The 14,075-nt window shown below is 36.6% G+C and overlaps 1 protein-coding gene across 2 annotated transcripts in view; it reads right to left on the bottom strand.

Moving 5' to 3' along the window:
• Positions 1-5,733: 5,733 nt before the first annotated feature.
• Positions 5,734-14,075, bottom strand: part of LOC150096359 (AP-1 complex-associated regulatory protein-like) — a 171,339-nt gene continuing 162,997 nt past the window's right edge. For both annotated transcript variants that reach the window (XM_090409375.1, XM_090409376.1), the window contains exon 9: positions 5,734-5,859. The gene's annotated coding sequence lies outside the window, so the exon portion shown is untranslated. The remainder of the gene's footprint in view (positions 5,860-14,075) is intronic.

Below are 14,075 nucleotides of genomic sequence, written 5' to 3'. Positions count from 1 at the left end.
GTTTCTAACACTTACAGCATGTCTTGAATCACTTATTTCATGAAAATTAATATAACAATTTCTCCCGTTTACATGTTGCGTTTACAACATAACAATTTCTTCTTTGTCATTATAAACAAATGCTGAAGGTAAAAATATTTAAAATCATTGTAACAATCAAAGAAACTATCTGAGTCACACACGCACATGCAAACACAAAAACTATATTAGTGGATTTTCTGAATTCAGGAAGATTTCAAATCTTTGGAGAACAGGTTCATTGATGCTGCATGATGCAGCAAATAAATGAAATATAAGGAAATTATATATGAGGGTGGTCTGAAAAGTTCTCGGCGCCTTGACCATAGATGGCAAAACTATTGGCAAGATTTTTTTTTTTCTAAGTTGGTACATCTGTCATAAGCATCCATGTGAAATTGTAAGTCATTCTATCAAGTAGTTTGTTTTCTACACTTTTGCTACAGCTGCCTGAAGCAAAAGTGTTGTCTGTATCCCTTGAAATGGATAAAATGGAGTATTGTGCGGTTATAAAATTCTTTGTAAAAGAAGGTGTTTAATGGCAAAAGAAATTCATTCAAAGTTCATAAAAGTTTATAGGCACTCTTCTCTTTCGTTATCGCCAATTAAGAAATGGGCTGTCAAGTTTAAACATGGCTGTACCAGCCTTGAAGATAATCCACGTGAAGGATGTCCAAAAAGTGTAACAACATCACAAATCATTGATCAAGTGCACGATACAGTATTGGATAACCAGCGAGTCAAAGGCCGTGAAATTGCTGAGACTACACCCATTTCAAAAGAACGTGTAGGATATATTTTGCATGAAGAATTGCAAATGAAAAAGCTTTGCGCAAGATGGGTGCCGCACTTGCTCACAGCAGATCAAAAACGCACTTGCATGAAAATCTCTGAACAGTGCTTGGAGCATTTTAACAAGAATAAAACTGATTTTTGTGTCGATTTATTACTATGGACGAGACTTGAATTCACCATTACACACCAGAATCCAAACAGCAGTCAAAACAGTGGACAGAAGCCTGTTGTTCAGCACCAAAGAAGACAAAGTCGGTTCCATCAGCAGGAAAGGTCATGGCATTGGTGTTTTGGGATGCTAAAGGCATTTTGTTTATTAATTATCTTAAAAGGGTAAAACAATAACTGGGAAATATTATTCCGATCTTTTAACCAGATTAGACAAAAAACTTTGTGAGAAAAGATCTGGTTTGCAGAAGAAAAAATCATCTTTTATCAGGACAATGCACCTACCCACAAAGGTGTTTTGGCCATGGGAAACTTTAGGGATCTGCACTATGAATTGCTGGAACAGCCACCATATTCCCCAGATTTGGCTCTCTCTGACTTCTATCTCTTCCCAAAACTATAACTATTCCTCGCTGGTCAGCGGTTTTCTTTGAATCAAGAGGTGATTGCGGCTGTAGAGGGATGTTTTACAGATCTTACTGAGAACAAAGCTGTATAACTGAGAGGATACTTCCACATAGCCTTTAAAGGAATGCGGAGAACCGAAAAGGGTTTCTGACCTAATGTCCGATCCTCACCTTCTCGTGGTGCACCCTGTTGGGTATCTACCTGGATACTGAACGAACAAAGATGGGCTGGCAATTTGGGATTTAGCTGAACGAATTGTATTCCTATTGGTTAAACCAAAATTTCAGGCCCCCATTGTTTTTGCCAGGGCGAACAGCGAAAAGTCAGCTACTGGAACAAATCTGAAAACACACCCCTACTCAACATCACCAGAGTTAAAGATCGGTACTATCAACATAAGAAGCCTGAATGGCAAAGAAATGGAGCTAGCGGAGGAATTAGATAAGTACCAGATCGACATAATAGGAATGACTGAAACAAAAAAGACCAAAACTGGTGAGATCTTTCTGAGCAATAAATACAAAATGTTATATTCAGGCAATGACAATCAAGGAAAAGAAGGAGTAGCCATAGTATTCAACACAAAATATGAGGCTCATCTTCTTGAATGGCAGGCAGTGTCAAGTAGAGTGATTTGGGCAAATATCAGAATAGGGAACTGGACAATGAGACTTATTTGTGCCTATGGTCCCACAGAAGGCTCTACTAAGGTAGAAGTGGAGGAATTTTTTGAGCCTCTAGAGAAAGCTACTGACACAATGAAAAAGGAAAAGTTGGTCCTTGTTGGGGATCTAAATAGCAGAGTAGGAAGTGATTGTCAGACATACAAAAATGTTTTGGGAAAATTTGGAGAAAAAAACAAAGCTAATAATAATGGCAAATACCTGTTGGATTTCTGCTCAGGACATGGACTGGTTATTACTAACACCATGTTCCAACATAAAAATGTTGCACAAATTCACATGGAGAGAAGAGGCAAGGTCGGTGGAGATTGAACTGCCCGCTCAGTCTCCAAAAGCTAGATAGGGTATAAAGGCCTCGCCTACTCCCTATTAGGGAATAAAAGTCGTTAGTTGATTTTTTTTTTTTTTGAGAAGAGGCAAGGAATAAGAAAAGTCTCATTGACTATGTTATTGTTGATAGTGATGTTTTCTCCCTGCTGCAGGACACCAGAGTGTACAGCGGATTTTAAATTGGATGTGATCACTGTTTAGTCTTGAGCAGGATAAAATTGAATTTCATATCGAAAAGAATGACATGTAAGAAAGTTTTAAAGTGAATAAAAGTTGAGGAGCTCTCAGATGTGAACTGTAGACTAAAATATATAAAGATTATTGAAAATAAAATGAAAGAGTTTGAGAACAGGAACCAAACCTTGGAGATTCAGTAGCAAGTCGTGAAGAAAACCCTGATTGATTCAGCTAGAGAGGTATGTGGTGAAGTTGTCTGCAAGGATAGAAAAATTAGAACTCCATGGTGGACACAGGAAGTTCAAGAGGCAGTGAAGGAAAAGAAGAAAGCATATCAAAAGTTCCTGGCAAATAAGTCAGCTTGTTCTCTTAGAGAATACAGAGACAAATGTAAGAAAGCTAAACAGTGTGTAAAACTAGCTAAACAAAAGTCATGGGAGGACTTTGGCAAGAACATAGAAAATAAATATCAAGAAAATGGCAAAACATTCTGGAGGTTGTTGAAGAAGCTTAGGAATGGAGGAAAGAGTGCTGTAAAAGGAGTTAGAGATGATAAAGGTGAAATGAAAACGGGAGAAAAAAATATCCTTGAAGTATGGAGTAATTACTTTGAAAATTTGCTAAATGAAACAAGCAGTGATGACAGCTCAGTGGTAAAAAACACTGACCAGGCATGCAATCAGGAATACATATCCATACTTGAAGTAGAAAAAGCCATCCAAAGGCTTGAAATGTGGAAAGGCAGCAGGAGTAGATGATATTCGACCAGAAATGCTGAAGTATGGTGGTATAAAAGTCTTACAGTGGCTGCACCGCATAGTTCAGAATGCCTGGACAGAGGGATGAATTCCTAATGATTGGAGTAGAGCTCTCATAGTACCTATATATAAAAAGAAAAATAAAACAATGTGAGAATTGAGGTATATCCCTATTGAGTGTTCCTGGTAAGATATATGCAAGTATACTTGAGAAACGGTTGAGAAGAATTGTGGAAGAAATGCTTGGTGAAGAAAAAGCCGAATTCAGGTCAAATAGAGGCTGTCAGGATCAGATCTTCACTTTACAACAAATAGTGGAGAAATCATGAGAATATAACAAAGATCTGTATTTAAGTTTTGTCGATCTGGAAAAGGCATATGACAAGGTGCCAAGAGAGAAGCTATTCAATATGCTACAGTTATATGGTGTCAATGGGGCATTATATCAAGCAATACTTAGTCTTATTTGAGTTGTAAGTCAACAGTTAGAATTGAAGTACAGGAAGGTGGTTTAATGTTAAATCTGGTGTGAGATGAGGATGTATATTATCCCCTCTGTTATTCATTATCTATATGGATCACATTATGTTATGAAGGAAAGTGGTATTAAACATGATGTCAGAATTGGAGATGTTAATGTTCAGCTTTATGCGGATGATGTTATACTTCTAAATAAATCCGCTACAAGTCTGCAGGATTCTCTGACTAAATTGAATAACTGTTGTAATAGATATGGTATGAAGGTCAGCAATAAAAAGACAAAGACAATGAAAATAGGCAGAATCATTGAAAATGTCAACTGTGTTGTGAACGGAGAACCTATGGAACAAGTAAAACATTTCAGCTACTTAGGCACGATTTTTAGTGAAGATGGTAAATTAAATATGGAAATAGACAACAGAATCAACAAAGCTGGTGTGGTAGGAAGTCAAGTGAATAAATTCATATGGAATAAGAGAGAAGTTAGTCGGATCACTAAATTAGCTGTATACAAGACAGTGTTCAAACCAGTTTTAACTTATGGATCTGAGAGCTGGGTCAGAAGTAAAACACTTGACCAAAGACTAGAGACCGCAGAGATGAGAGTCCTGAGAAAGATTAGTGGTGTGAACAGATGGCATCAATGGCAATATCATATTAAAGACGAGAATATTAGGAAAGAACTTGACATTGTCAGCATCCAGGAATGCGTTAGCAGAGCTAATCTCAGGTGGTATGGTCATTTAAACAGAATGTACGAGGAAAGATTAGCAAAAACAAGTGTTCTCTGCCAGGTTGGCAGGAAAATGACCCAGAGGAAGACCAAGATATAGGTGGATTGATATGGTACAAAGTGCCTTAGACGAAAGAAATATAAGATCTGATAATGTTGGAGTCTTGACGAGTAACAGACTTTATTGGAGGAAAATTTTAGATAGGAAGTTAGTAATGATGTAAATTTTTCATGTAGTACTATCATATCCTGTACACCCACTGAGGGTACATGGCAGGAATTTGATGATGATGATAATACTGAGAATCACTACAGGGACAGGATAATGGTGCTGGAATAAATGTATTTAGTCTTAAAGGAGATTGTGTTGAAAAATAAAAATAATTTTGAAATTATAAATTCATTGTTAGGCAGAGAACTTTTCAGACCACCCTTGTATATCTTGCTGCAAATCTTGCCATTATGATTAATTCATTTACTGATTGTATCCAATAACATTTCTTTGCCTCTTTTATTGAGAAGAAATCTGACCATTGCTTCATGTTTTTTTCTCACCTTTCGCTTACCCAATTCTATTTGGGTATGTCATATTCATATTGCTCATAGTAAGTCTGCTTTCCAAGAGCCTATAAAGTACAGGCAATTGATGTTTGTAATAATTATGTCACATCCTGATTTTGGGTATGTAGATGAACCTTGTTTATCCAGTCTGAGCTAGCATGCTGTACTCTCATACTGCACCAGATTTCAATTATGTGTCAAGTTTAGCACAGCAAACTCATCTGACCAACCTTAGTGGTTATTTCAGATATTCCTAATGTGGAGCAGATGCTGTTGCTCCTTTTGATCACAGGAGGTATTTCATTTCCCTCTTACCATTTATATCCAAGAACCATTCCTACTATCTGTCTATGGGGGATGTGGGGGTTTCAGGCTTCCCCAGTATTTCAACTTATATATATATGAAAGTTTTTTCTAATAATGAAATTATTTTTATTTTTCAAGAATGACAAAGAACTGCATGAATGAAGATTAATATATGATTGCATGTGATTGCGATGGTTTATAAATATATTAATAGCAGTCATCAGGACTATGTGAAGTCATAGTATCTCATTTTTACTGATATTTTTTTGAATAAAAAAAATGCTGAATAATGTGTATTACTAACTAAAAGGGAAACTACTTTCAAAGTATCAGTTTTATTTACATTTGTTGATACAATTGAAATACATTTCAGAATTAATTCTAAGTAAATGAATATTTAAAAAATTCTTCTTTAAATCATCCAAGCAGCATGTTCTTCAACCTATATAAACACAGAATAATGGTGAAATATTCCAAATGTGCAAAGTCTGAAATCAAATTATTCTTCACGATTAATTCCAACCTTAATTATTTACTTAAAATGATTATAACCCAGCTAAGTTTTCCCCTATAAACTTAATAAATATCTTTCATACACCTATAGCATTTTGGGAAGTATTTCAAGCTACAGTTCATTCATGAAAATCTGATGCTAGAATATTTACTGGCAACTACACTGACAAATAATGGAATTCCACAAATTCTTCTTTTAAGGTTAGCTAAGGACTACTTTCATTACAGTGTTACTCACATTGTTAGTTATTTATATTTTATTATGTGGTATTAATTTTTATTTGTAAATAACAGTTAATATAATAATTTTAATATCAATATGTTAATATTTTGGGGAAATATTTTTATTCTATTTTAGAAACAATGCATCTTTCCATCAAATTACATTTTGTCTTTATCTCTCAAATTATGAGACTCAACATAACATGAAGAAGCCAGATTCATAAACTTGGAGTAGTTCATTAAGGTACTTGAAATGTCATCTGAAGATTTGAGATTTTTTTTGTGAGATTACTTCACTGACAATCAGTTTAGACTCACCTCAATCCACAAATAAACATTACACAATGCAAAATAAGACATAACAGAAAGGAACAAATACAACAGGTAAGTGGGGCTTAGCAAAACTGACCAGACCACCTCACTTTGTTCTGAATTATCATTGTCTGCTAACTTCTGAGTATTACATAAATTTTTTGAACTCATCACTGGAAGAAAACTTAAATCACAGATTTTTGAAGGACTCTACAGAGGCTGAGATGAACGTTCTTATACCATTAAGAATCCAATTTGGCTATGCCATACTCAACTTTTGCACCGTACCGGGTACATATTATCATTTAGTAATATGTCTTCATTTTGCACTGTGTATGTCATCATCATCATCAAATTCCTGCCATGTACCCTCAAGGGGTGTACAGGATATGATAGTACTACATGAAAAAATTACATCATTACTAACTTCCTATTTACAATTTTCCTCCAAATCAGTCTGTTACCTGTCAAGACTCCAACATTATCAGATCTTATATTTCTATCATCTAAGGCACTTTGTACCGTATCAATCCACCTATATCTTGGTCTTCCTCTGGGTCGTTTTGTTGCCAACCTGGCAGAGAACACTTGCTTTGCTAATCTTTCCTCGCCCATTCTGTTTAAGTGACCATACCACCTGAGATTAGCTCTGCTAATGCATTCGTGGATGCTGACAATGTCAAGTTCTTTCCTAATATCCTCATTTTTAATATGATATTGCCATTGATGCCATCTGCTCATGCCTCTAATCTTTCTCAGGACTCTCATATCTGCGGTCTCTAGTCTTTGGTCAAGTGTTTTACTTCTGACCCAGCTCACAGATCCATAAGTTAAAACTGGTTTGAACACTGTCTTGTATACAGCTAATTTAGTGTTCCGACTAATTTCTCTCTTATTCCATATGAATTTATTCAATTGACTTCCCACCATACCAGCTTTGCTGATTCTGTTGTCTATTTCTATATTTAATTTACCATCTTCACTAAAAATCGTGCCTAAGTAGCTGAAATGCTTTACTTGTTCCACAGGTTCTCCGTTCACAACACAGTTGACATTTTCAATGATTCTGCCTATTTTCATTGTCTTTGTCTTTTTATTGCTGACCTTCATATCATATCTATTACAACAGCTATTCAATTTAGTCAGAGAATCTTGCAGACTTGTGGCGGATTTATTTAGAAGTATAACATCATCCGCATAAAGCAAAGAGCTGACATTAACATCTCCAATTTTGATATCATGTTTAATACCACTTTCCTTCATAATGTGATCCATATAGATAATGAATAACAGAGGGGATAATGTACATCCTTGTCTCACACCAGATTTAACATTAAACCATCTTCCTGTACTTCCTTCAATTCTAACTGCTGACTTACAACTCAAATAAAGACTAAGTATTGCTTGATATAATGCCCCATTGACACCATATAACTGCAGCGTATTGAATAGCTTCTCTCTTAGCAACTTGTCATATGCCTTTTCCAAATAGACAAAACTTAAATACAGATCTTTGTTATATTCCCATGCTTTCTCGACTATTTGTCGCAAAGTGAAGATCTGATCCTTACAGCCTCTATTTGGCCAGAATCCAGCTTGTTCTTCACCAAGCTTTTCTTCCACAATTCTTCTCAACCGTTTCTCAAGTATACTTGCATAGATCTTGCCAGGAACACTCAGTAGGGAAATAACTCTGTAATTCTAACATTCAGTTTTATTTCCCTTTTTATATATGTGTACTATGTGAGCTCTACTCCAATCATCGGGAATTCGTCCCTCTGTCCAGGCTTTCTGAACTATGCAGTGCAGCCACTGTAAGACTTTTATACCACCATACTTCAGCATTTCTGGTCGAATATCATCTACTCCTGCTGCCTTTCCACATTTCAAGCCTTTGATGGCTTTTTCTACTTCAAGTATGGATATGTATTCCTGACTGCATGCCTGGTCAGTGTTTTTTATCACTGTGCTGTCATCACTGCTTGCTTCATTTAGCACTTTTTCAAAGTAATTACTCCATACTTCAAGGATATCTTTTTCTCCTGTTTTCATTTCACCATTATCATCTCTAATTCCTTTTACAGCACTCTTTCCTCCATTCCTAAGCTTCTTCAACAACCTCCAGAATATTTTGCCACCTTCTTGATATTTATTTTCTATATTCTTGCCAAAGTCCTCCCATGACTTTTGTTTAGCTAGTCTCTGTATTCTCTAAGAGTAAAAGCTGATTTATTTGCCAGGAACTTTTGATATGCTTTCTTCTTTTCCTTCACTGCCTCTTTAACTTCCTGTGTCCACCAGGGAGTTTGGATTTTTTTTATCCTTGCAGACAACCTCACCACATGCCTATCTGGCAGAATGAATGTTTTCTTCAGTTTGCCACTGAATCTCCAAGGTTTGATTCCTGTTCTCAAACTCTTTCATTTTTTTTTTCAATAATCTTTCTGTATTTTAGTCTACAGTTCACATCTGAGAGCTGCTCAACTTTTATTCGCTTTAAAACTTTCTAACATGTTATTCTTTTCAATATGAAATTCAATTTTATCCTGCTCAAGATTAAATAGTGATCACATCCAATTTCAGATCCTCTGTACACTCTGGTGTCCTGCACCAGGGAGAAAACATCACTATCAACAATAACATAATCAATGAGACTTTTCTTATTCCTAGCCTCTTCTCTCCATGTGAATTTGTGCACATTTTTATGTTGGAACATGGTATTAGTAATAACCAGACCATATCCTGAGCAGAAATCCAACAGATAGTTGCCATTATTATTAGCTTTGCTCTTTTCTCCAAATTTTCCCAAAATATTTTTGTATGTCTCACAATCATTTCCTACTCTGCTATTTAGATCCCCAACCACGACCAACTTTTCCTTTTTCTAAAGCATCAAAAAATTCCTCCACTTCTACCTTAGTAGAACCTTCTGTGGGACCATAGGCACAAATAAGTCTCATTGTCCAGTTCCCCAATCTCATATTTGCCCACATTACTCTACTTGGGACTGACTGCCATTCAAGAAGATTAGCCTCGTATTTTGTGTTGAATACTATGGCTACCCCTTCTTTTCCTTGATTGTCATTGCCTGAATATAACATTTTGTATTTATTGCTCAGAAAGATCTCACCAGTTTTTGTCTTTTTTGTTTCAGTCACTCCTATTATGTCGATCTTGTACTTATCTAATTCCTCAGCTAGCTCCATTTCTTTGCCATTCAGGCTTCTTACGTTGATAGTACCGATCTTTAACTCTGGTGATATTGAATTGGGGTTTGTTTCCAGATTTGTTCCAGTAGCTGACTTTTCGCTGTTTGCCCTGGTTCTCTGGCGAAAACAACGGGGGCCTTGTTTAACTGGGCGACACCCCAGCCGGCATGAAATTTTGTCATGTTGTACCATCATTTTTTATTTTGGTTTAACCAATAAGAATACAATTTGGTCGGCTAAATCCGAAATTGCCAGCCCATCCTCGTTCGTTCAGTATCCAAGTAGATACCCAACAGGGTGCACCACGAGAAGGTGAGGATTGGACATTAGGTCAGAAGCCCTGGTCGGTTTTCCGCATTCCTTTAAAGGCTATGTGGAGGTCTCCTCTCAGTTATACAGCTTTGACCCTTAAGCACCCCACTGTGTATATTTGTACTTTAATTATGTGTATGTTTGTACTTTAATTATGTAAGATGCAGTAATGGAGAACTTCATCAGCAGTCGACTGCAAGCTAATCATTGACAACGCATGGATTCCACAGTGGTTATTTTTCTCTACATCACCCTCCTCTGAATGTGTTGTGGAAAGGTTTGAAGAAATCTGTACTGCTGCACCTGACAGGGGCTGGCATAAAAGTTCTGCAAATTGACATCTTATGGTCTGCTTTCACCTTTTGTAATTGGGTAGTCAGCTTTTTTTCTCATTGTGCATTGTGTGTGTGGTTTTCTCTCTTCGGATTTCTCTACTACTTGTAGAGAAATGTGTTCCTTAGGACTCTGTTTCATTCACCCTCTTTCTAATACACATCAAAAACACTGACTTCAAATCCAATTTATAGCTTTGCCAATGATAATAATCTCCATTCTTCCTACTCATACACGAAAAACAACATAACTGTACTTGAATTATCTGATCCTTCAGTTATTAGAATGGTGAGTTCTGATAAGTGAAGGGTTGGATGAACTGTGATAAAATCATGTTTTGGAAGCATTCAGAGTGACTAGATTGTCATTAGTCTGTAGAAGGATGGTCTACAAACACTGATCTCCATACCATCCTTCTATGGACTGATGGCAATCTAGTCACCTTGAATGCTTCCAAAACACGATTTTGTCACAGTTTATCTGACCTTTCACTTATCAGATCTCACCGTTCTAATAACTGAAGGATCAGATAATTCAAGTACAATTATGTTCTGCTCTACCAGAAGTTGGCTGACATGCAAGGACTGGTTAATTGAAGGGTTGTTGCTTTGAAGGTTGGATAAATGGTAATTACTACTTCTCTGACACTCATATCAACAACAGTCAAGACTAGAACTCACAGTCACATCTTTAATCTTTCATGCCATGAATACATTGCTCTTCTAGTATCCTCAGCTCTAAAAACTTGGCATCATTTTTTGCTCAAGAAATTACTTTTCACCTAATCAACTGCTAATTTGAATACAAACCTACTCAATCCTAGAATACTACTCTCACATTTGGGATGATGCACCAAATACTTCTTTAAAAATCCTTGATACTGTCTGAAATACAATAATTCAGCTAAGTGACAACTCCTCTCCTAAAGATTTTATTGCCATTGTCTCATAGCTGGTCAATTTGTGCATTATGCCTTTTCTATAAATACTACTATGGATGCTGTTCATCAGAAATGGCATCCATTCCCCCAACCACCACTATTTTCGTTAAATGTTCATAATAACATTAATAACAGCTTCCCAGGATCCATTTATAGTTCAACTGCTAATCCACCAAACCTGTTAGTTATCTTAATCTACTTCTGTTCTCTGGAAAAGCCTTTCTCCAAATACTACAATCTCCAGCTCTTCATAAAGGACATTAATCTGTTATACAGGGGTATTCAGAAGTCTGTGAAACATTTTAAACATTCACCACTAATGCTATATTTTATTACATTGAATGAAATAAAGGTAAACTGTCCAATTTTTTTTTACATACCTCATAAATGCTCAATATGCCCACCTTTGCTGATGTGGCAAACATCAAGCCAATAATCCATTTTGTCCCACATTTGTGTGAGCATGGAACGATCGATCAGTGTCACAGCTGTGGTGATACGCTTGCAAAGTTCCATGAGATTAATCATTACATTGACTTGCATGTCCTATTCAATGTTGTGGCAAGTCTTCGTTGAGGTAATGAGGCAGACAGTTGTCATGTTGATAGATGGAATCATCACTGTCTTCATTAAGCTGTAGCATCAGCTAATTCTCCAACATGTCCATGCATCATTCCTGTGATAGTGGGCTCTGTGAAAAAAAATGGTCCGTACACCTTCACCTTTGAAACTGTGCAAAAGACATTCACCTTTGGCAAGTCTCACACATGCTCAATGACTGTGTTGGGATTTTCTGTTCCCCAAGATTTGCACATTGTGTTGATTCACCTTCCCACACACACATGAAAAGTTGCTTCGTTGCTAAAGATGAACGACTTCGTGAAACCATCAACTTCAAACTTTTCCTGTAAGTCACTGCATAAATTAAGACACACTTCTTTGTCATTAATGCTGAGAGCATGATGCAGCTGAAGCTTGAAGGATTTAACCTTCAGTCTCTTCTGGAGAATTTGCCATACTGTTGGTTGCAAGGCACCAACTCCAAAACTTGCATGTAGTGGACTTGTGTGGGATGCACACATAGGCATCTCTAACACAATCCACAGTTTCTTCATTTGGCCCTGGGCATCCCAACCGAGGACTGGTGAAAACAGGCAGCCTTCATCCCAGAATTTCTCATACCACTTCTTGATACTATTGTACACAGGTGGTTCTTTTTGGAATTCTGCTCGAAATCATTGCTGCACTGTCACAGCAGACGTGGTTCTTGCATATTCCAACATACATAATGGTTTCTCACCCTTATTCAGTGAGAAACAACTATATGCAGGTGGTTTCCTCAAACAAACTTGGAGAGCTTGTTGTTCTTTCAGTGTAAAACTCACCACCATCTGTTGCATAAAATGTTTTATGGACTTCTGAATAACCCTGTATGTTCTGCAATTTCTCATGTATGGAAGTAATATTAAATAAATAAACAAAAAATTATAAATATCCATGTTAATGTTCTTTGGGATATATAAGATGTGAACTTGATACTTTATTTTAATTGATAAAATAAATATGCCAGCAAAGGTTGGTTGATTGGTAGAGCCTCTGCTACTAATGGCTCATGCAAAAAGTTAAGCAAGTCTGAGCAGTTAGTAGTTGGAAGGGGTTCAACTGTTAGATGCTGCTGGCATTCTGCTGAGGACTGGCCATTCTCACAGAGTTAACTTCAGCCTGTAAACTGACAATGTCAAAATAAATATACACAAAAATTAATGCTAAGCTAGCATTACTAGGTACTCATTGAGTAAAACAGTGCTGCCAGATCAGTGAAACCTTTAATTGAAATAAGACAATTTGCCAAATACTATCAATCACTCACTTTTCAGAACTTTTCTCGTAGATAGGCTTATACGTTGGTTATGCATTTCTAAATAACTTAGGGAATTGAAACAACGTAGATCCGAATATAAATTAAATAATACTTTAATAGATATTTCCGATATTTCGGCAATGTCTCATTGCCATTTTCTAAAGGAACTTACAAAAGGCAGGAGCACAACAGGCTCTAACAATATAGTAACTGGAAATGAAGATATGAAGCTATCTTTCTCCTAGAAGTCCTGATGGTGCCCTCTGGCGGGCTAAGTAGGCATTCTTGGCCGTTGGGCTGAAGGTCTGCTGATGTATGCCTCCCAAATTTGGGGCAGTCGCATACAACCAAATTTGTTGAGGTTTAAAACCTCAACAAATTTGGTTTGAGGTTGAGGTTTAAAACCTCAACAAATTTGGTTGTATGCGACTGCCCCAAATTTGGGAGGCATACATCAGCAGACCTTCAGCCCAACGGCCAAGAATGCCTACTTAGCCCGCCAGAGGGCACCATCAGGACTTCTAGGAGAAAGATATCTTCATTTCCAGTTACTATATTGTTAGAGCCTGTTGTGCTCCTGCCTTTTGTAAGTTCCTTTAGAAAATGGCAATGAGACATTGCCGAAATATCGGAAATATCTATTAAAGTATTATTTAATTTATATTCGGATCTACGTTGTTTCAATTCCCTAAGTTATTTAGGGAATTGAAAGTAGTTTTAAAGGTAAACACTGTTTACTTGCTTTGAATTTAAATAATGAAAAAAAATTTTTTTTTCTACTACAGAGCTATCTGCTTAGCACAACACAAGGTATGATAAAGAAATACACAGTGTGTGTGTATGTGTACATACGAAGTGTGACAATTTAATTATCTGAATGAACCTGTAAAAAAACTGTTTGGAACTATACATTAGCGGCTACTGTTGCCTTCGACGTAGTACCCTCATGCATTTAT

Source organism: Typopeltis vanoorti, chromosome 19, assembly GCF_054136105.1.
Source record: "Typopeltis vanoorti isolate ZY-2024b chromosome 19, IOZ_Tvanoo_1.0, whole genome shotgun sequence".
Lineage (NCBI taxonomy): Eukaryota > Metazoa > Arthropoda > Arachnida > Uropygi > Thelyphonidae > Typopeltis > Typopeltis vanoorti.
This window is presented reverse-complemented; position numbering and strand designations above follow the sequence as displayed.